Source organism: Pan paniscus, chromosome 11 (assembly GCF_029289425.2).
Source record: "Pan paniscus chromosome 11, NHGRI_mPanPan1-v2.0_pri, whole genome shotgun sequence".
Taxonomy (NCBI): domain Eukaryota; kingdom Metazoa; phylum Chordata; class Mammalia; order Primates; family Hominidae; genus Pan; species Pan paniscus.
In genome coordinates, this window is record NC_073260.2 from 46,736,570 (window position 1) to 46,758,164 (window position 21,595).

The 21,595-nt window shown below is 47.3% G+C and overlaps 1 long non-coding RNA gene across 1 annotated transcript; it reads right to left on the reverse strand.

The window, feature by feature from the left end:
* Positions 1-17,346: 17,346 nt before the first annotated feature.
* LOC134728575 (uncharacterized) lies at positions 17,347-21,448 on the reverse strand. Its single transcript, XR_010109125.1, has 2 exons — positions 21,218-21,448; positions 17,347-19,024 (listed from the first exon to the last, which is right to left on the reverse strand). It is a non-coding gene; the product is annotated as an uncharacterized LOC134728575 (long non-coding RNA).
* Between the last annotated feature and the right edge of the window lie 147 nt (positions 21,449-21,595).

Here is a 21,595-nt window from a genome sequence, read left to right on the forward strand (position 1 = left end):
CATTATACTCAATGGTGAAAGACTGACTGCCTATCTCCCTAGGAGATAAAACAAGGATACTTGCATTAATCAGTGCTTTGTAAGCTTTACCTTCAGGAGCCCCTCCAAGTTCTTAGACTTAGAACAAAGAAAAGCATCCTGCTACTGGCAGGCAAGAGGAAAGTAGCTATGTTGCAATATGCCCAGAGCTCTCTGTTCTCTCTAACAAAGGCCTGGCCTCAAGGGAAACTGTTTCACCAGAGCCTCCCTAACTTGGAAAGATGGAAATTCCTAACATCAGCTCTATGTAGCCCTCCTGTCTCATCTAAGGAGGGAAAAAAGCCAAAAGCACCTGTGACTGTAACATCCCAGGGAGCCCAGACCCACCAAAAGACTGAGATAACCATGGGGTTATAGATAATTTATCATTGCCTGACATTTTACCACCATATCAGTTGGGCTCCTGTTTAATAATAACAAGGGATGACCAGGCGCAGTGGCTGACACCTGTAATCCCAGCACTTTGGGAGGCTGAGGTTGGCAGTTCACAAGGTCAGGCGTTTGAGACCAGCCTGGCCAACATGGCAAAACCCCGTCTCTACCAAAAATACAAAAATTAGCCAGGCGTGATGGCATGTGCCTGCAGTCCCAGCTACTTGGGAGGCTGAGGCAGGAGAATCGCTTGAACCTGGGAGGTGGAGGTTGCAGTGAGCCAAGATCGTGCCACTGCACTCTAGCCTGGATGACAGAATGAGACTCTGTCTCACAAAAAAACAAAACAAAACAAAAAGCACAACACAGGGGATTAGGGATTACAGTGGAAGGAACTGCAAGGCTCAGACCCTATTAAGAAGTCTCCAGGGGAGACAAAAAAAAAAAAAAAAAAAGAGAGAGAGAGAGGAAATTTAGCCTCTGACACCTACAGCTATGCCAAACAGTAAACAAAGCCTAACTTCTAGCCAAATAAACATAAAACCTCACACTAGAGGCCTATTTGCCTCAGTTTATTTTACCCAATATATTATGTCTGGCTTTCGACAAAAAATTACAAGGCATGCTAAAAGGTAAAAAAACACAGTCTCAAGAGACAAAGCAAGCAGCAGAACTAGACTCAGATATGGCAGAGATTTTGGAATTATTAGACTGGGAATTTAAAATAAGTATGAATAACATGTTAAGGGCTCTAATGGCAAAAGTGAACAATATGCAAGAACAGATGGGTAATGTAAGCAAAGGAATGGAAACCCAAAGAATCAAAAGGGGATAGTAGACATAAAAACCACTATAAGAGAAGTAAAGAAAGCTTTTGATGGGCTTAATAGTAGGCTGGACATTGTCAAGGAAAGAATCAGTGAGCTTCAAGATATGTCAATAGAAATTTCCCAAACTGAAAAGCAAAGAGAAAAAGGAATGAACAAATGGAATCCAATATCCAAGAACTTTGGTACAATTACAAAAAGTGTAGCATACACGTAATGGGAATACCAGAAGGAGAAGAAAGAGAAAAGGGAACAGAGGAAGTACTTGAAATAATAATTGAGAATTTTAAAAAATTGATGACAGATTCCTAACCACAGATCTAGAAAGCTCAAAAGAATACCAAGCAGGATATGTGCCAAAAAACCTACACCTAGACATAGCAGAAAACAAAAGACAAAGAGAAAATATTGAAAGAAGCCAGAGGGAAAAAACACCTTACCTACAGAGGAACAGAGGTAAGAATTACCTCAGACTTCTCTTCAAAAGCCTTGCAAACAAGAAGAGATTAGAGTGATAGAAAGTTTTCAAAGGAAAACAAACAAAACTACAAACCTAGACTTTTGTATCCAGTGAAACTATCCTTCAAAAGTGGAGGATAAATACTTTCTCACATAAACCAAAACTTAGGGAATTTATCACCAGTAGACCTACCTTGCAAAGAATGTTTAAAGTTCTTCAGAGAGAAGGAAAATGATACAGGTCTAAAATTTGGATCTACATAAGGAAACAATAGCATTAGAAAAGGAAAAAATGGGCTGGGCACGGTGGCTCACACCTGTAATTCCAGCACTTTGAGAGGCTGAGGTGGGTGGATCACGAGGTCAGGAGATCAAGACCATCCTGGCTAACACGGTGAAACCCCATCTCTACTAAAAGTACAAAAATTAGCCAGGCATGGTGGCGGGCACCTGTAGTCCCAGCTACTTGGGAGGCTGAGGCAGGAGAATGGCATGAACCGGGAGGCAGAGATTGCAGTGAGCTGAGATCACGCCACTGCACTCCAGCCTGGGCAACAGAATGAGACTCCATCTCAAAAATAAAAAAAAGGGAAAAATGAAGATAAGATAAAATAATTTTTACTTTTAATGGATCTAAGTTTGCTCAAAATAATAATAGTAAAAATGTATTTGGTGATTATAGCTTATGGGTAAGTAACATGAATGTCAGCAATGTTTTAAGGGATGGAAGTGAGAAATAGGGAATGTTTTATTACATAGTACTTGCCCTACCCATGAATTTTATTTTGATGATAGCCATCCTAATGGATGTGAAGTGCATTCCTTTACTTTTAATCTGTTTGTGTCTTTATATTTAAAATGGTTTCTTATAGACACAAATAGATTAAAAGTAAAAGGATGTGTGTCACACTCATTAGGATGGCTTTTTTCTTTTTGAGATGGAGTCTCGCTTTTTCTCCCAGGCTGGAGTGCAGTGGTGCTATCTTGGCTCACTGCAAGCTCCGCCTCCTGGATTCACACCATTCTCCTGCCTTAGCCTCCCGAGTAGCTGGGACTACAGGCACCTGCCACCACGCCCAGCTAATTTTTTGTATTTTTAGTAGAGACGGGGTTTCACCATGTTAGCCAGGTTGGTCTCGATCTCCTGACCTCGTGATCCACCCACCTCGGCCTCCCAAAGTGCTGGGATTACAGGCGTGAGCCACTGTGCCTGACCGACAATAAATTAAACTTTTATTGAGGCATAAGCTGAGGTCCAGAAATGCATTTCCACTGACTTAACCCCAGCACTGTGAAAGGAGGAGCCATGCACCCTAACTTCCCTCCCTCCTCCACCAGGCATGTTCATCCCCAGTTTCCCGCTCAGGAGCCCTTCCGAGGCCCAGGCTGCGGATCCATAGCCTGAGCACACATGACCGTATGATTTCCAGCTCCCCTGGTGCTTCAGTGGGAGTTTCTGTGGTGGCTGTTTGGGTCGCCCCTGGTTATTTGATCTGGTAGCTGGCACTTGCAGCTCATTTGAACACTAGACTCCCCACTTTCCACTTCTTTTGGGGGTGCATCCATGTGTGCATTTGTTGGGAGGGCATTGGCTGTTTGCTTTCAGGGCAGCCTCCTACAATGGAGCCGAAATGAAGTGAATTAAAATGAATTTTGCAGTGGGACGTCTAAGCTCATTTCAAGACAGCCTGAAGGTAATAAGAGACAGCTGAGGTCCAGACACAAACCAGACCCCTGAGAAGCATCCTTGGGGTGCAGAGAGCTACTGTAAGCTTCTGCTGCTTCCTGTGTGTGCCATGGCTCAGGGCACTGCCAGCATCGTGGGTTTAAGGGGTCATCTGAAGGCTGGGCGAAGTGGCTCGTGTCTGTAATCCCAGCACTCAGGGAGGCCGAGGCAGGTGGATCACCTGTGGTCAGGAGTTTGAGACCAGCCTGGCCAACATGGTGAAACCCATCTCTACTAAAAATACAAAAATTAGCCGGGTATGGTGGTGAACACCTGTAATCCCAGCTGCTCAGGAGGCTGGGGCAGGAGAATCTCTTGAACCCGGGAGTGGGAGGTTGCAGTGAGCTGAGATCACGCCACCGCACTCCAGCCTGGGTGACAGAGTGAGACTCTGTCTCAAAAAAAGGGGGAGGGGTCATCTGAGACCTTTATTTCTCCCTTTGTTAATAGCACATAAGTACACAATAACACAGATAATGACTATGACATAGTGAAGCAAATACCTGCCATCCAGCTTAAGAAGGAGTAGCCCTACCTCCCTACCACCTCCCACCTTCTCCTGTGTGCACTGTGCATGCCCCTTCCCTCAATTTGGGTTGATTACTACCAATGTGTAGTCCCCAGACAATCTTGTTTAGTTTACACGTTTTGAACTTTTTTTTTTTTTTTTGAGATGGAGTCTTGCTCTGTCACCCAGGCTGGGGTGCAGTGGTGTGATCTTGGCTCACTGCAACGTCCGCCTCCTGGGTTCACACCATTCTCTTGCCTCAGACTCCCCAGTAGCTGGGACTACAGGCGCCCGCCACCATGCCCAGCTAATTTTTTTGTATTTTTAGTAGAGACAGGGTTTCATTGTGTTAGCCAGGATGGTCTCAATCTCCTGACCTCGGGATCTGCCAACCTCGGCCTCCCAAAGTGCTGGGATTACAGGCATGAGCCACTGTACCTGGCCTGAACTTTGTATAAATGTTATCAATCTCCTGTACTGTATTCCAATTTGATTTTTAAATTCAGCATTATATTGGTGAGTTTGTTTCATGTGGGCATCTGAAGCTGTTGTCTGTGTTTACAGCTGTATAGTATTCCTTTGTTTGAGTGTGTCCCTGTTATTGGTTGTCTGGGTCATTTCTGGGCTTTGCTGTCATGAACAAGGCTGCTACAAGCACTGTGCACTGGCCCTAGGCATCCACGTGCAGCAGGTGCTCCAGGAGTAGGAGTGGGCAGGTCCCCTTTATGGAGGATATGTCCTCTCACAGTGGCTGTACTGCTTCCCACTGCCACCAGAGGGGGAGTCCCCTTTGCTCCACATCTTCCCCAACTAACACTGGTCTTTTCAGATTTTTAAGTACTTACCAACGTGGTTTTGTCTTGTTTTGTTTGTTTGTTTGCTTGATGCAGTCTTGCTCTGTTGCCCAGGCTGGAGTGCAGTGGTGCCATCATAGCTTACTGCAGCCTTGACCTCCTGGGCCCAAGTGATCCTCCTGCCTCAGCCTCCCTAGTAGCTGGGACTATAGGCTTATGCCACCGCACCTGGCTAATTTAAAAAAAAAAGAAAGAAAAAATTAAGGCTGGGCGCGATGGCTCACGCCTATAATCCCAGCACTTGGGAGGCCGAGGCGGGCGGATCCTGAGGTCAGGAGATCGAGACCATCCTGGCTAACATGGTGAAACCTCATCTCTACTAAAAAAAAAATACACAAAAAAAAAAAATTAGCCAGGCGTGGTGGCGGGCGCCTGTAGTCCCAGCTACTCAGGAGGCTGAGGCAGGAGAATGGCGTGAACCCGGGAGGCAGAGCTTCAGTGAGCCGAGATCATGCCACTGCACTCCAGCCTGGGCAACAAAGCGAGACTCCGTCTCAAAAAAAAAAAAAATTGTGCCTGGGTGCAGTGGCTCACGCCTGTAATCCCAGCATTTTTCGAGGCCAAGGAGGGTGGATTGCTGGAGGCCAGGAGTTCAAGACCAGCCTGGGCAACATAATAAAACCCCATCTCTACAAAAAAGTACAAAAATTAGCTGGATGTGCTGGTACATGCCTGTAGTCCCAGCTCTAGTGAGGCTGAAGTGGGACGATCACCTGAGCCCAGGAGGCTGAGGCTGCAGTGAGCCAAGATCACGGCACTGCACTCCAGCCTGGGCAAGAGAGTGAGACACTGTCTCAAAAACAAAAAAATTTTTTTTTAGAGATGGGGTCTTGCTATATTGCCTAGGCCAGTCTCAAACTCCTGGCCTCAGGTGATCCTCCTGCCTTGGCCTCGCAAAGTGCTAGGATTATTCAGGCATGAGCCACCACACCCAGCTGAATCCGGATTTTTAAAAAATTAACTTTATTGAGATATACATACAAGAAAATGCACCCATGTAAGTTCAGCTTGCTCTCTTTTAATAAGTGTAACCAGCACCTCAATAAAGATATAGAACATGTCCACAACTCCACAAAGCCCACCGGTGCCCTTTGAGGTCAGTCCCTACCCTTGGTCCCAGGCAACCACGGATCTGCCTTCCGTTGGGGATGACTTTTGGTGTTTCTTTTGCTCAGCATGTTTCTGAGATTCATGGGTGTTGTACACACCAGTGGTCTGTGCCTCACAATTGCAGAACAGGATTTTGCATACTTTATTCACTCATCCACTGATGGACATTTAGATAGTTTCCAGTTGGAGACTATCAAAAATAAAAACGTTGTGAACATTCAGTTATAGATATTTGTTGGGACATAGGTTTCATTTCCCTTGAGTAGATACCTAGGAGTGGAAGTGAATTGCAGAGTTGTGGGTTAAGTAGTGTAGGTCGAGGTTTGAAACTTCCCAGTGATTCTCTACCCGTGGCCGCGCAGGCCTCTAGTGGCTTTGTATCTTCTCCAGCCATTGGCATTGTTGGTCCTCTTTTTTTTTTTGAAATGGGGTCTTGCTCTGTCACCCAGGCTGGAGTGCAATGGCACGATCTTGGGTCACTGCAACCTCCTGGGTTCAAGCAGTTCTCCTGCTTCAGCCTCCCAAGTAGCTGGAATTACAGGCATGTGCCACCATGCCCTGATAATTTTTGTATTTTTAGTAGAGACGGGGTTTCGCCATGTTGGCCAGCCTGATCTCAAACGCCTGACCTCAGGTGATCCGCCCACTTTGGCCTCCCACGGTGCTGGGATTACAGGCATGAGCCACCAGGCCCACCCATTGGTCTTCTTAATTTTGGCTCCTCTGGTGGGTATGTAGTAGTCTCTCTTGTGGTTTTGATTTGCATTTCTCTGCTAACTGAAGGTGCAGCACATTTTAATTGTTAGCTGACATTTGTAATTTATAGTTGTGAACTGGCAGGCCATTTGCCTTCAGTGGGAAAATCTGTGTGTGTGTTGCTTGTCTTATTATTGTAAGAGTTTGTTTTTCTCTGGATTTGAGTTCCTGTTGTGCGAGAGATACATAGGGTATTTTCTCCCAGTCTGTAGCTTGTCTTTTCATTTCCTTTTCTTTTTCTTTTTTTTGAGACAGAGTCTTGCCCTGTCGCCCAGGCTGGGGTGCAGTGGCGCGATCTCAGCTCACTCCAGGCTTGTCTCGAACTCCTGACCTCATGATCCACCTGCCTCAGCCTCCCAAAGTGCTGGGATTAGAGGCGTGAGCCACCGCACCCAGACTTCATTTCTTTTTCTTTTTTTTTTTGAGACAGAGTCTTGCTCTGTTGCCCAGGCTAGAGTGCAGTGGCGCGATCTTGGCTCACTGCAACCTCTGCCTCCCAGGTTCAAGCTTTTCTCCTGCCTCAGCCACATGAGAGCTGGGACTACAGGCGCCTGCCACCACGCCTGGCTAATTTTTGTATTTTTATTAGAGACAGGGTTTCACCATATTGGGCAGGCTGATCTCGATCTCCTGACCTTGTGATCCGCCCGCCTCGGCCTCCCAAAGTGCTGGGATCACAGGCATGAGCCACTGCGACCAGCCTCTTCTTAATGGTATGTTTTGTTGAAGAGAATTTTTTTTTTTTTTTTTTTTGAGGCACGGTCTTGCTCTGTCACCCAGACTGGAGTGCAGTGACATGATCATAGCTCACTGCAACCTCTAACTCTTGGGCTCAAGTTATCCTCACACCTCAGCCTCCTGAGTAGCTGGGACCACTGCCTGACTAACTTTTTTATTTTGAATAGGGTCTCACTATATTGCTCAGGCTGGTCTTCAACTCCTGAGCTCAAGTGACCCTCCTGCCTCAGACTCTCAAAGTGATGGAATTACAGGCATAAGTCACTGCACTCGGCCCAAAAATACTATCTTAATTACTGAAGTTTTGTGGTGAGTTTTGAAATCAGGCCATGCATGTCTCCAGGTTTGTTCTGCAAGTGTGTCTCCCATGCCTTATCCTTTGCATCATTGTACAAAGTCAGCTTGCTAGGCCAGGCATGGTAGCTTATGCCTGTAATCCCAGCACTTTGGGAGGCCAAGATGAGTGGATCACTTGAGGCCAGGAGTTTGAGACCAGCCTGGCTAACATAGTGAAACCCCGTCTCTACTAAAAATACAAAAAAAATTAGCTGGGCGAGGTGGTGGGCGCCTGTAATCCCAGCTACTCAGGAGGCTGAGGCAAGAGAATCATTTCAACCCAGGAGGCAGAGGTTGCAGTGAGCTGAGATCATGGCACTGCACTCCAGCCTGGGTGACAGGTCAAGATTCTGTCTCAAAAAATAAATTAATTTAAAAAAATGCTGGGACCGTAAGTTTTGTTTGTTGGGTTTTAGCACAGAAAAGCATAAGGAAGAAATAGTGCATAATGCCACTGCTAAGATCACATCCTTAACCTCAAAAAGTGAAAAAGGAATGCAAGAGAATGGTTAAACATGTTATAATACGTTGTCCATCTCCTCTCTGAAAAAAGCCTGTGTCGACAGTTTCATGGGTTACCTTTGCAATATTTTTTTCTATACATCCTTTCCTAAAAATGCAGCCAGAAGGCACCATACTTTTATTTATTTATTTACTGTTTTTTGAGACGGAGTCTCACTCTGTCACCCAGGCTGAAGTGCAGTGGTGCGATCTCAGCTCACTGCAACCTCTGCCTCCCAGGTTCAAGTGATTCTCCTGCCTCTGCCTCCCGAGTAACTGGGATTACAGGCATGCACCACCACTCCCAGCTAATTTTGTATTTTTAGTAGAGATGGGATTACAGGCGTGCACCACCACTCCCAGCTAATTTTGTATTTTTAGTAGAGATGGGATTTCACCGTGTTGGCCAGGCTGGTCTCAAACTCCTGATCTCAAGTCATCCACCCACCTCGGCCTCCCAAAGTGTTGGGATTACAGGAGTGAACCACCACTCCTGGCCCAGAAGGCACCATACTCTACACGTTTTCTTGCACCTGGAGGTTTTGCTTACTGCTCTGGAGGGTCTCCCTCTTTTCTATGAATGGCTGCAGAGTGTCCCCCCGAAACACACTTGCGCTGCAGGGTGACCAGTCAGTCCCTGCTGACAGCCACAGAGGTGGTTTCCAGTTTTGCTCATAGGAAGTTCTATAGTGGGTACCTTTTTATGGCTGCCTTGGCATAGCTCTCTGTAGGTGCAGTGGGTATCGCGTTAGCCCCACAACTCTGGGTGTCAGAAGTGTTCTAGTCATGCTTTGCTGTGGCTGCCCTTTTCTTTTTTCTTTTTTTGAGATGGAGTCTCTCTATGTTGCCCAGGCTGGAGTGCAGTGGTGTGATCTCGGCTCACTGCAAGCTCTGCCTCCTGGGTTCACGCCATTCTCCTGCCTCAGCCTCCCGAGTAGCTGGGACTACAGGTGCCCACCACCACGCCCGGCTAATTTTTTGTATTTTTAGTAGAGACAGGGTTTCACCGTATTAGCCAGGATGGCTCATGATCCGCCCACCTCGGCCTCCCAAAGTGCTGGGATTACAGGCTTGAGCCACCGCGCCTGGCTCGGCCTTTTCTCTGTGTCACTTCTCATCTGCCTTCTGTCCATCTGGCCCCCACGCCCATTGGAGCTCCCAATCTTCCTCACTCAGGGTAAGATGCAGGATCTCCCTATGTGGGCCCTGGACAAGGGAGTTGTATCTTCCCTCCTGGGAACATGTGTACAGTGGTGGCTCTCACCCAGGAAATTTTCCCCCAAGTGCCATCTAGGACAGTATGGAGACATTTTTGGTTGTTGCAAGTGGGGGCTGGGGGTGGCTATTGGCATCTAGTGAGTGAATACCAGGAATTCTGCTCACCATCTGTGTTAGTTGGGATTGTCCAGAGAAACAGAACCAGTACTACAGATATTTATAGAGAAAGAGATCTATTGTAAGGACTTGGCTCATGCAACTATGGAGGCTGGTGAGTCCCAAGATCTGCAGGCAAGACCCAGGGACACTGATGTGTGTTCCAGGCCAGAGGCTGGCAGGCTCGAGACCCAGGAGGAGGAGATGTTTCAGTTTGAGTCCAAAGACAGGAAAAAGCCAATGTCCCAGTTTGAAGGCCTCAGGGAGGAGGAGTTTCCTCTTACTCAGGGGAGGAGCAGCATTTTTGTTCCATTCAGGCTTTTGAACTGAGAGATGAGGCCTGTCCGCCTTGTAGAGGACTGTCGGCTTCACTCAGTGCTGTGGTCTGAATGTCTGTGTCCCCCCAAAATTCAATGTTGAAGCCAACCCCAAGGTGATGGTATTAGGAGACGGGGGCATTAGGGAGACGATTAGGTCATGGGGGAGGAGCCTCAGGAATGGGATCAGTGCCCTAATAAAGGAGGCCTCAGAAAGCCACCTTGCCCCCTCCACCACCTGCCCCTTCCACTATGTGGGGACACAGTGAGAAGGTGCTCTCTATGAGGTAGGGGCCCTCTCTGCATGCCAAATCCGCCGGCTCCTTGATCTTGGACTCTCCAGCCTCCAGGACTATGAAAACACATTTCTGTAGTTTATAAACCACTCAGTCTAGTATTTTATTATAGCAGCCCAAATGGACTAAAACAACCAGTCTGCCAATTCAAATATTAATCTCATCCAGAAACACCCTCACAGACACACGCCAGTCAGGTTAACACATGAAATTCACCATCACAGCATCCTACAATGCCCAGAACAATGCCTTCCACAACTCGTAATTCTTTGGTCCAAATGTCAGTAGTGCAGAGATTGAGAAACCCTGACGCAGAGGAAGGAGCTGCATTTATCTTGATACAAAGGCGTATCTAGGATAAATTTCTATGAAAGGGTGTTTGCATACTTTATATTTTAATAGATATTGCCAAACTGTCCCTGGAAGGATTGCACTAGGTAAGACTACACTCTACAGTGTACAAGAAGGATGTTTGTTATCTCATGGCCTCTCCAGCAGTGGTTATTGTCAAGTGTTTATGCTTGGAACATTTTTTTCTCATCAGAGAGCTGTAGAACCAAGCCTTTGACCAGCAAATCCAGGGACTCTGTAGCCTACTAGTTTTAGCTGTTTTCTAATTATTTTTATAATACAATTCACTGGCTGCTAATGTGGTGAAGCAGGTTCACATTCCTGAGGGCTGAGAGTCGTTTCTGCGTGTTGGGGCTGATTGTAAGCAGCTTGGCTGGGTCTGTACAGTGCTAACTTGAGGTGGTTCCCCTTGAAAGAGGCCAAGGACAGAATTCACTGGGGTTGTCCACTGGGCTGGGGAAAGACATACTTCCCCTGGAGTGGGAACTTACAAGAGGGAAGAGAAGCAAGGCTCAGCAAGGGGCTGGGTCCCAGGCATCTTCACGGAGGCTGCCCTGGGCAGAGAGGCCTCCCCAGGGAGCAGCCCTAAGCCAGGCACCCCCTTCCTTCCCTCTGCCTAGCCCTGCCTGTCACCTCCTCTAACTTCCATCCCTGTGGGACTCTGCTTCTCCTTGGTCCTGCTAGCAGGAGCATCTTCCTGGAGCCAAGTGGGGCCCCAAGGGAGGTCTGGTCAGTTCTAGTTCCCCACAGCCCTGCTTGCTCATGGGCCCCCATGGTCCCTGCCCTGGAAGCATCCCGTAGTTTTTGGCACCTGGTGTGGGCTGGCCCTTGCCCCAGTCTCCACCCTTGGGCGTCTCCCAGCCCTTTCCTGGCAGGTCCCCCTGCAACCCACCCAGTGCCTGGAAACCACACCAGGGTGCCGGAGGCCTTGGGGTGCAGGCATCAGCTTCATATGCATGGATGGTGACACATTCCTTTACAGTCTCTCTCTCGGGCACAGAGAGGGCTATGAGTCCTGCTGGCCAAGCCTGCCTACGCCGTAATCCAGCTCTTTGTCACTGCTGCCTACAGCACTTGCATAACCCTGTGACTCAAGAAGTTTCTGTCTGCCTGGGACCTGCCATCACTGTTCCCGTCAGTCCTCTGGAAGGTTCCCAAGGGCTCCTCCCTCCTCCATCCCAGCAGGTGGCTGGCCTGTGTCTGCTTCTTTAGCAGGGTGCCCATGCAAACTGCCTGGTGCCTCCGTGTGGCCTCTCTCGGCCTCCTCTCTTCCAACCGTTCAGAGCTTCACTCTTCCTGCACACCCCCGTCCGCACCCAAGGTCTGCGGTCCTGTGTTCTACAAAGCCCCTGCCTGTTACTCTCTGAAACCTGGGGTGGGAACCCATCTTTATTGCTTCAGTGGCTCCCACTCCAGCCTCATCAGTGGTGCCCTGAGGCCAATTTCAAGCCTGTTGAACTCCAGGCTTGCTATAATGTTTCTCGATCCTTCTCTCAGCTAGTTACCTGCCTATAGAGGCTCTGTCCAGGGAACACGAAGAGAAGGGTGTCCTGCTGAGCACAGTAGGGGATGGCTGTGGCCCTTCTCTCCTCCACCCTAGCCAAGCCAGGGAAATATGTTACAAGGCCCAAGGGCTCTCTCCAGGCCTAACACCCTACCCTAGCCTGCAGAGCTACTCTGTCCCTGCAAGCATGGTGTCCGTCTCTGACCTTCAAAGTCCTGCCCGGAACAGATGCTCCTAGCCTTTCTTTGTCTTGCTGATAGTGCCCCTACCTCATTAACTCTCCCTCCTCACGCTTCTCTGACACTTGCTATTTTTTGAGGCTGGACTGGAAACCAGGAGTCCTCTTATATTTATTTTTAATACGTAAAATATGTACATATGTGCGTATAAAATTAAAAAAGGAAAAAAGGTTACAGAGTACAGCTGAGGTGTTTTTTTTTCTTTGTCTCCACCCATTCTACTCCTGGTATGTAACTGTTACCAATTCTTTATGTATCTTTCCAGAGATATTCTATGCATGCCCATCAAAATATGTGTGTATGTTGTATATTTTTATACAAATGGTAACAATATTCACAGTGTCCTAGCTTTATATTTTTCACTTGCTGTATCTTGAAGATCACAATGACTGCATACTCTTTCATGGATAATTTAGGTATCTACTTGCTATCTTTTTCGACAGTTATGTACATTGTGGTTATGTAGATTCTGTTGTGCAGAGATTTTAATTTTTTATTGTGATAAAATATTCATAACATAAAATTTACCATTTTAACTACTTTTTTTTTTTTTTTGAAATGGGAGTTTCGCTCTTGTTGCCCAGGCTGTAGTGCAATGGTGTGATCTTGGCTCACTGTGGCCTCCGCCTCCCAGGTTCAAGCGATTCTCCTGCCTCAGTCTCCCAAGTAGCTGGGATTACAGGTGCCTGCCACCACGCCCGGCTAATTTTTGTATTTTTAGTAGAGATGGGGTTTCGCCATGTTGGCCAAGCTGGTCTCAAACTCCTGGCCTCAGGTGATCTGCCTCCCAAAGTGCTGGGATTATAGGTGTGAGAGCCACGGCGCCCGGCCTTAACCACTTTTAAATATACAGTTCGATGGCATTAAGTACATTCATAATATTGTGCAACCATCACCACCATTAATCTCTAGAACTTTCCTCATCTTGTAAAACCAAAACTCTGAATCCATTAAAAACTGGCTCCCCATTCCTCCCTCCCCCAGCCTCTGGCAGCCATCATTCTACTTCCCGTCTCTGTGAATTTGACTATTCTGCTACCTTGAAATTTTACCTTCTGTTTTGTGACAAGGTCTCACTCTGTCACCCAGGCTGGAGTGCAATAGTGCAATCAGATTACTGTATCCTTGAACTCATGGGCTCAAATGATCCCCTTGCCTTAGCCTCCTCAGTAGTTGCGACTACAGGTGTGCCATCATGCCTAGTTAATTAAAAAAATTTTTTTTGGAGCGATAGGGTCTCGCTATGTTGCCCAGGCTGGTCTTGAACTCCTGGCCTAAAGTGATCCTCTTGACTCAGCCTCACAAAGTGCTGGGATTATGGGCATGAGCCACTGGGCCTGAGGTTAAAATTTTAAATATAGACAAAGATGTCAATCTTTTCTCTGATGGACTGTACTTTTTTTTTTGTCTTGTCTAAGTCAAAGATGATACTAATGCCGTGGGACGCCCTCACTGGGGTGGAGTTGGGGTGTCCCTGATTATGCTGCAGTACTGAGTTTCATTGGATTAAATTTCTAGCTGTGGAAATGATGAGTCAAGTGAGATTAGCTGCATTAATTTTAATAATATGGCCAAATTGAACTCTAACATTGGACTGTCACCCTGGAGAGCATTTTCCTGGAGTGTAAAAGAGAGGCAGGTGGAGGGTGGGTGCTGTGATTTGAATGTTTGTCCCCTCTAAAACTCATGTTGAAATTTATCTGCCATCGTAACAGTATTAAGAGGTGGGATATTTAAGAGGTAATTAGGGGCTGGGTGCCGTGGTTCATGCCTGTAATCCCAGCACTTTGGGAGGCTGAGGTGGGCAGATCACTTGAGCCCAGAAGTTTGAGACCAGCCTGGCCAACATGGTGAAACCCCGTTTCTATTAAAAATACAAAAATTAGCCGGGTGTGATGGTGCGCACTTGTAGCCCCAGCTACTCGGAAGGCTGAGGAAGGAGAATCACTTGAACCTGCAAGGCAGAGGTTGCAGTGAGCCGAGATCGTGCCTCTGCCTTCCAGCCTGGGCGACAGAACAAGACTCCATCTTAGAAAAAAAAAAAAAAAAAAAAAAGGTAATTAGGCCATAAGGGCTCTGTCCTCATAGGTGGGATTAATGCCATCATAAATGGGCAAGTTCTGCCTTTTGGCTGGAAGCGCCATCTTCCAGTAATTTGCCAAAATGATGAACATAAAGGGAAGAGAAGAGGGGCCCAGTATATGTTATCTAAGCCTTTTAGAAAACAGGAAGTTATTCCTTTGTTCACATACATGCAAATCTATAAGAAAGGTGATATTGTAGACATCAAAAGAATAGGTACTGTTCAAAAAGGAATGCTCACAAATGTTACCGTGGCAAAACTGGAGCAGTCTACAGTGTTACTCAGCATGCTGTTGGCATTGTTGTAAACAAGGGCAAGATTCTTGCCAAGAGAATTAATGTGCGTATTGAGCACATTAAGCTCTCTAAGAGCCAAGATAGCCAAGACAGTGAAGGAAAACGATCAGAAAAAGAAGGAAGCCAAAGAGAAAGGTACTTGGGTTCAACTGAAGCGCCAGCCTGCTCCACCCAGAGAAGGACACTTTGCGAGAGCCAGTGGAAAGGAGCCTGAGCTGCTGGTACCCATTCCCTCTGAATTTACGGCATAATAGGTATTACAAAAATAAAAGACCACTGGACTACAAAAAAAAAAAAAAAAGATATAAAAAAATCAAAGGGCAAGTTCTGTCCTTTCTTACTCTCTTTACCCTTCTGCCACGTGATGCCTCCCATGCGATGACACAGCAAGGCCCTTGCCAGATGCTGACATCTTGATATTGGACTTCCTGTCCTCCAGAACTGTGAGCAATTAGTTTCTGGTCATTATAAATTAGCCAGTCTGTGGTATTCTGTCATAGCAGCACAGGATGGAGAGCTGACACTCTGACAAGACCCCAGGAAAGTGACTGCTAATCCAGGTAACAGCATGCCCATCTTTGTATTCCTGTGTGGGAAGGAGCCGTGTGCTGAGGCCCCTGACTCACCATACTGGGAGGACCCCTCAGAGTCTGTGGGGTTGCCTCAGGACAGCAGGGTCTTATCCCACGGCAGGTTCAGGTGACCCAAATACCTGCGTCCACCCTCAGGAAAGCTGCCCCAGTTCCATCTGGCTGGGCATCCTGAGGCTGCTGCATCAGGGCTCTGTTCTTGTTTCTGATCAGACAGGTAAGTCACATCTTTTACGCAAAATTCAAATGTTACAGAATCATGTAGCATCATCAGTGCACATCGCCAAAGAAAAGCTCAGTTAACAATAAGACACATATTCCTTTTCTTTTCCATTCAAACACATTTGTTCCTGTGTTTAACAATGTATCGTGGCCATCTTGCATTTCTAAACACAGAGCTAGGTCTACCTATTTAAGAAATGTGTGAGGATTGGCCGGGCGTGGTGGCTCACGCCTGTAATCCCAGCACTTTGGGAGGCTGAGGTGGGCGGATCACGAGGTCAGGAGATCGAGACCATCCTGGCTAATGTGGTGAAACCCCGTGTCTACTAAAAATACAAAAAATTAGCCGGGTGTAGTGGTGGGCACCTGTAGACCCAGCTACTCGGGAGGCTGAGGCAGAAGAATGGTGTGAACCCGGGAGGCGGAGCTTGCAGTGAGCTGAGATTGTGCCACTGCACTCCAGCCTGGGCAACATAGGAAGACTGTCTCAAAAAAAAAAAAAAAAAAAAAAAAAGGAAGAAATGTGTGAGGATTTATTCATTTTGTGAAATTTTAGAGAAGTGGCATATGAATATGTTCTCTGTGAAAGAGTCAACAATATAGAAATGTAAGAGGAAAGTTGGCTGGGTGCGGTGGCTCACGCTTGTAATCCCAGCACTTTGGGAGGCCGAGGCGGGCGGATCACTAAGTCAGGAGTTCGAGACCAGCCTGGCTAACACAGTGAAACCCCGTCTCTACTAAAAATACAAAAAATTAGCTGGGTGTGGTGGCGCGCGCCTGTAGTCCCAGCTACTCCGGAGGCTGAGGCAGGAGAATTGCTTGAACCCGGGAGGTGGAGGTTGCAGTGAGCCGAGATTGCGCCATTGCACTTCAGCCCAGGCAACAGTGCGAGACTCTGACTCAAAAAAAAAAAAAAAAAAAAAGAGGAAAGTGAATTTCCTCCCCTAGTTCTTCCCACTTTCCTCTTTCCAGTGGGGCTAATATAATAATCTCTTTTCCTTTTTCGTTTCATTTATACACATTCTCACACATTTGTTTTACTTAACCATAGGCTTTCAACATCTTTCAGGTCAGTACAAAACAGGTCTAACATATATTTTTACTAGCTGTATGGTTTTTCTGAGTATGTCACCATTCAGCAATTCTGAGACTCATCTGGGAACTTGTTAGAAATGCGGAGGCCATCCTGAAGTGTCCCAAGCTGAAAACCAAGTCCTGTCATCACTCCTCCTGTCTGTATGAACACCCTGTACCTATCTCTGAGTATTTAAGGGAGAGTTCCACAGGATTAAATTTCTAGCTGTGGAGATGAGTCAAGTGAGATTAGTGGCATTAATTTTAATAATATGGCCAAACTGAACTTTAACATTGCAATGCCTCCCCACCCTCACCAGCAGTGCATATGTGTGCTGTCTGTCCCCTCCCCATCACCCATGGCAAACACTGCCTAAGACTGTTTCACCACACTGATATATGAGACACTTCATTATTTGTTTTTTGTTTGTTTTTGAGACAGAGTCTTGCTATCACCCAGGCTGGAGTGCAGTGGTGCGATCTCGGCTCACTGCAACCTCTGCCTCCTGGGTTCAAGCAATTCTCCTGCCTCAGCCTCCCAAGTAGCTGGGATTACAGGTGCCCGCCACCAAGCCTGACTAGTTTTTGTATTTTTAGTAGAGTTGGAGTTTCACCATGTTGGCCAGGCTGGTCTTGAACTCCTGACTTCAAGCGATCCACTCACCTGGGCCTCCCAAAGTGTTGGGATTACAGGCGTGAGCCACTGTGCCTGGCCGACACTTCATTATTTGAATTTCAATTAATTATGAAAGGAGCTGAACAATGAGTGTCTTCTTTTTCTGTAAATGAACTTTTTATTTTGGGATTAGATTTACACAAATGTTGTAAAGGTAGTACAGAGTTCCTATGTGCTCTTCACCAGCCGCCCCCAAAGTGAATACACATAACTGGCACATGCCCAAACAAAACAACTTACATTAGTACACTACTATTAACTAAACTTTAGGTTTTATTTGGATTTTACCTGTTTTCCCGTCAATGTCTGTTTCTGTTCCAGGATCCAATCCAAGATCCCACATTGCATTGAGTCATCATGTCTCCTTAGGGTTCCCTGATCTGTGACACTTCTTCAGTTTATCCTTGTCTTCCATGACCATGGCAGTTTTGAAGTCCTGGTTAGACTGGGTCAGTCTCCCGTTCCCCCAGATCCTTCCTTCTCCTGGTCCGTGTCTCAGTATGAACTGTGTGAACTGTGTGAATTGTCCCTCAATTTGGGTTTGTTTAATGTTTTCTAATGATTAGAAAGGGCTTATGGGTTGGGGGGAAATGCCACAGAGGTGAAGTGCCTTCTCATCATGCCATGCCATATCGTGGCAACGCATGGTATCACATACTTTCTTAGTAAGGAAAATTCCGAACACACATAAAAATAGCAAGAGTAGAGTAAGAACTCATTACTTGGTACTCCACAATTACCAATGCTTTTCCACCCTGTTTCTGGATACTTTTCTTTTTCTTTTTTTTCCAGACGGAGTCTCACTCTATCGCCCAGGCTGGAGTGCAGTGGCACAATCTCAGCTCACTGTAACCTCTGCCTCCTGGGTTCAAGCTATTCTCCTGCCTCAGCCTCCCGAGTAGCTGGGACTACAGGTGCCTGCCACCACGCCTGGCTAATTTTTGTATTTTTAGTAGAGACAGGGTTTCACCATATTGGCCAGGATGGTCTCGATCTCCTGACCTTGTGATCCGCCCGCCTCATCCTCCCACAGTGCTGGGATTACAGGCGTGAGCCACCGTGCCCGGCCCTGGATAGCTTTTCAATATGGTTAGAAGACATTTTCATTTTACTTTTCTGTTCTCTTCTCCATCCTTCCTTCTTCCCTCCCTTCCTCTATCTTTCCTTTTTAACACAAAAGGAGAAAGCACTAACAGTGTTGGCAATCTATATGGGACCTAGATAGAAGAGCATAACACATCTAATTAAATTGCTCCCTCTCTTGGCTCAGACTGCCATGACAAAATACCATAGGCTGTATAGCTTAAACGACAGACATGTGTTTCTCATGGTTCTTTTCCAGCCTTCTTTTCTTCCAGCCTCCTCAGATGGGAACCCTCTCCTCTGCATTCCCACTGTTCGTCCCCATATTTGTTTCTTTTTTCTTTTTGAGACGGAGTCTTGCTGTCACCCAGGCTGGAGTGCAGTGGCAGGATCTCAGCTCACTGCAGCCCCACCTCCTGGATTGATGCAGTTCTCCAGCTTCAGCCTCCCGAGTAGCTGAGATTACAGGCACACGCCACCACATCCAACTAATTTTTGTATTTTTAGTAGAGACGGGGTTTTACCATGTTGGCCAGGCTGGTCTTGAACTTCTAGCCTCAGGTGATCCGGCCATCTCGGCCTCCCAAAGTGCTGGGATTACAGGCGGGAGCCACCGCGACCGGCCCCCTATACTTCTTTCAAAGCACCCGAGTTCAGGAGGGGAAATGGCATGGTCTGCCCAGGTGCTGTTGCCTGTGAATTTAAAAAGAATGATAAAACCAAATTTGGATTTAAAAAACCTTTTTTTCAGACAACATCTGGCTCTGTCACCCAGACTGGAGTGCGGTGGTGTGCTCTCAGCTCACTGCAACCTCCACTTCCTGGGCTCAAACAATCCTCCAACCTCAGTCTCCTGAGTAGCTGGAACTACAGGTGTGTACCACCATGCCCAGCTAATTTTTTTGTTATTTTTTGTAGAGATGGGTTTCACCATGTTGGCCAGGCTGGTCTTGAACTCCTGAACTCAAAGTGATCCACTCACCTGGGCCTCCCAAAGTGTTGTAATTACAGGCGTGAGCCACCATCCCCAGCATGAATCTGCTTTTTATCATCACCATATAATGGCAATTTTAAAGTATCAGGGATATAATACACCTCCATGGGGGAAAAAATCAAGATACAGAACATTTCTAGCACCTTACAGGTTTCAAGGAAATATTTTAATGCTTAATATATTATTTAATCTCACCCCAACTCTCCTTTTTGCAGGGTGCTGAGGAACTCAACTGCAGTCATGTTTAAGCTTCCCTGGCCTTGTGGGGGCGTGGGAAGGACTGAATTTTGTGAGCCCTAAGGTCCTCTCTCTCTCTCTGTTGGGAGCTACTTACCTCCAGGAGTGGCTGTTTCTGCCCCCATTTCTCAACCATCCCTGTGGAGGATCCTGAGCCACCTCCCACCCAGCTTCCCCTCCCCCCCGCCCCCAGCCTCCTTTTTTCTCTTTTAGACGGAGTCTTGCTCTGTTGCCCAGGCTGGAATGCAGTGGCACGATCTGGGCTCACTGCAACCTCTACCTCCCGGGTTCAAGTAATTCTCCTGCCTCAGCCTCCCAAGTAGCTGGGATTGCAGACGTGCACCACACACCCAGCTAATTTTTGTATTTTTAGTAGAGATGGGGTTTCACCATATTGGCCAGGCTGGTCTCAAACTCCTGACATCATGATCCACCGCCTTGGCCTCCCAAAGTGCTGGGATTACAGGCGTGAGCCACCACACCCAGCCTCCCCCACTTTTTTTTTTTTGAGACAGAATCTTGCTTTGTCACCCAGGCTAGAGTGCAGTGGCTTGATCACGGCTCACTGCAGCCTCAACCTCCCGGGCGCAAGCGATCCTCCCGCCTCAGCCCCTCAGCCCCGCAAGTAGCTGGGGCTACAGGCACAGATACCACACCCTGCTAATTTTTTGTAGAGACAGGGTTTCACCATGTTGCCAGGCTGGTTTGGAATTCCTAAGCTCAAGCGATCCGCCCACCTCGGCCTCCCAGAATGCTGGGATTACAGGCGTGAGTCACCATGCCCTGCCCCAGCCTCCCTTTTGAGGCCTAAAATAGGGGAAAGAGATGCTCAAAGCCTTCAGCTCATTTTCCTGAGTCACTGGCCTGATTTCACTACAATTCCCAAGGCCTGGCAAGGTGCCCAGCCGTTCTCAAAGTTGGGTCTGCAGGTCCTCTCTTTGTGAACTACATAACTGCAGATGTTCTTCACAATGTATATGTCAACCAATGCAATATATTGCAGCAGACCGAATGCTGAAGCACATGTGAGAACCTATTAGGTCAGATTTTAAAAAGATTTGCAAAAGTGTAAAACAATACCACTCCTTTATTTTGGTGGTGGGCGTGGAATGTAATGTTTACTTTTTTTTTTTTTTTTTTTTGAGATGGAGTCTCACTCTGTCGTCCACGCTGGGGTGCAATGGCGCGATCTTGGCTTACCGCAACCTCCGCCTCCTGGGTTCAAATGATTCTCTTGCCTCAGCCTCCGGAGTAGCTGGGATTACAGGCCTGCGCCACCATACCTGGCTAATTTTTGTATTTTTAGTAGAGACAGGGTTTCACCATGTTGGCCAGGCTGGTCTCGAACTCCTGACCTCAGGTGATACGCCCGCCTCAGCCTCCCAAAGTGCTGGGATTACAGGCGTGAGCTACCGCGCCCGGCTGTTTACTTTTAAACGAAACAACAAAAAACTTTAAAGCATTTTAACTTAGAATGTGGTAACATCGATAGCTGTAACCCACATTAGCAAAAGCTTGGGGCCCTCATTTTTATGAGTATAAAGTGGTCCTGAGACTACGAGTTTGGGAAATGCGGTAGCTCTACGAGGCGGTGCCATTCTTGCCGCCGCATCAGTGAATTTAGGAGAAGGAAGGTCGTTAGCCCTCTGCCTCACCGCCAAGCAGAAGCCTTGCGCTCCAACTGCGTCCCTCGAAGTCTTCAGGCAAAAGCGGGACTGGGGAGTCCAGTCCTGTGGCCCAGCCACGTTTCCTCGCGTAGAACGTTGGACAATGTTTTCTACCTCACAGGACCATCCAAATGACTGCGTTAGGTATTCCCATGAAATGTACGATGAGTACACCCTATTCTACAGAAGCAAAAGCTGAGGCTCAGAGACGCCAAGAGCTTTGCTGGGGTCTCGCGACTAAGCGGTCCCAACACCCAGACACCCTGGCTACCCGGGGACTGCCGGTCACTACCGGGCGCCGAAAAGCCACCGAGCCTTCCGCCAGCTACACATCCGGCGCCGAGGCCGGAAGCTTCTCTTCCGGCT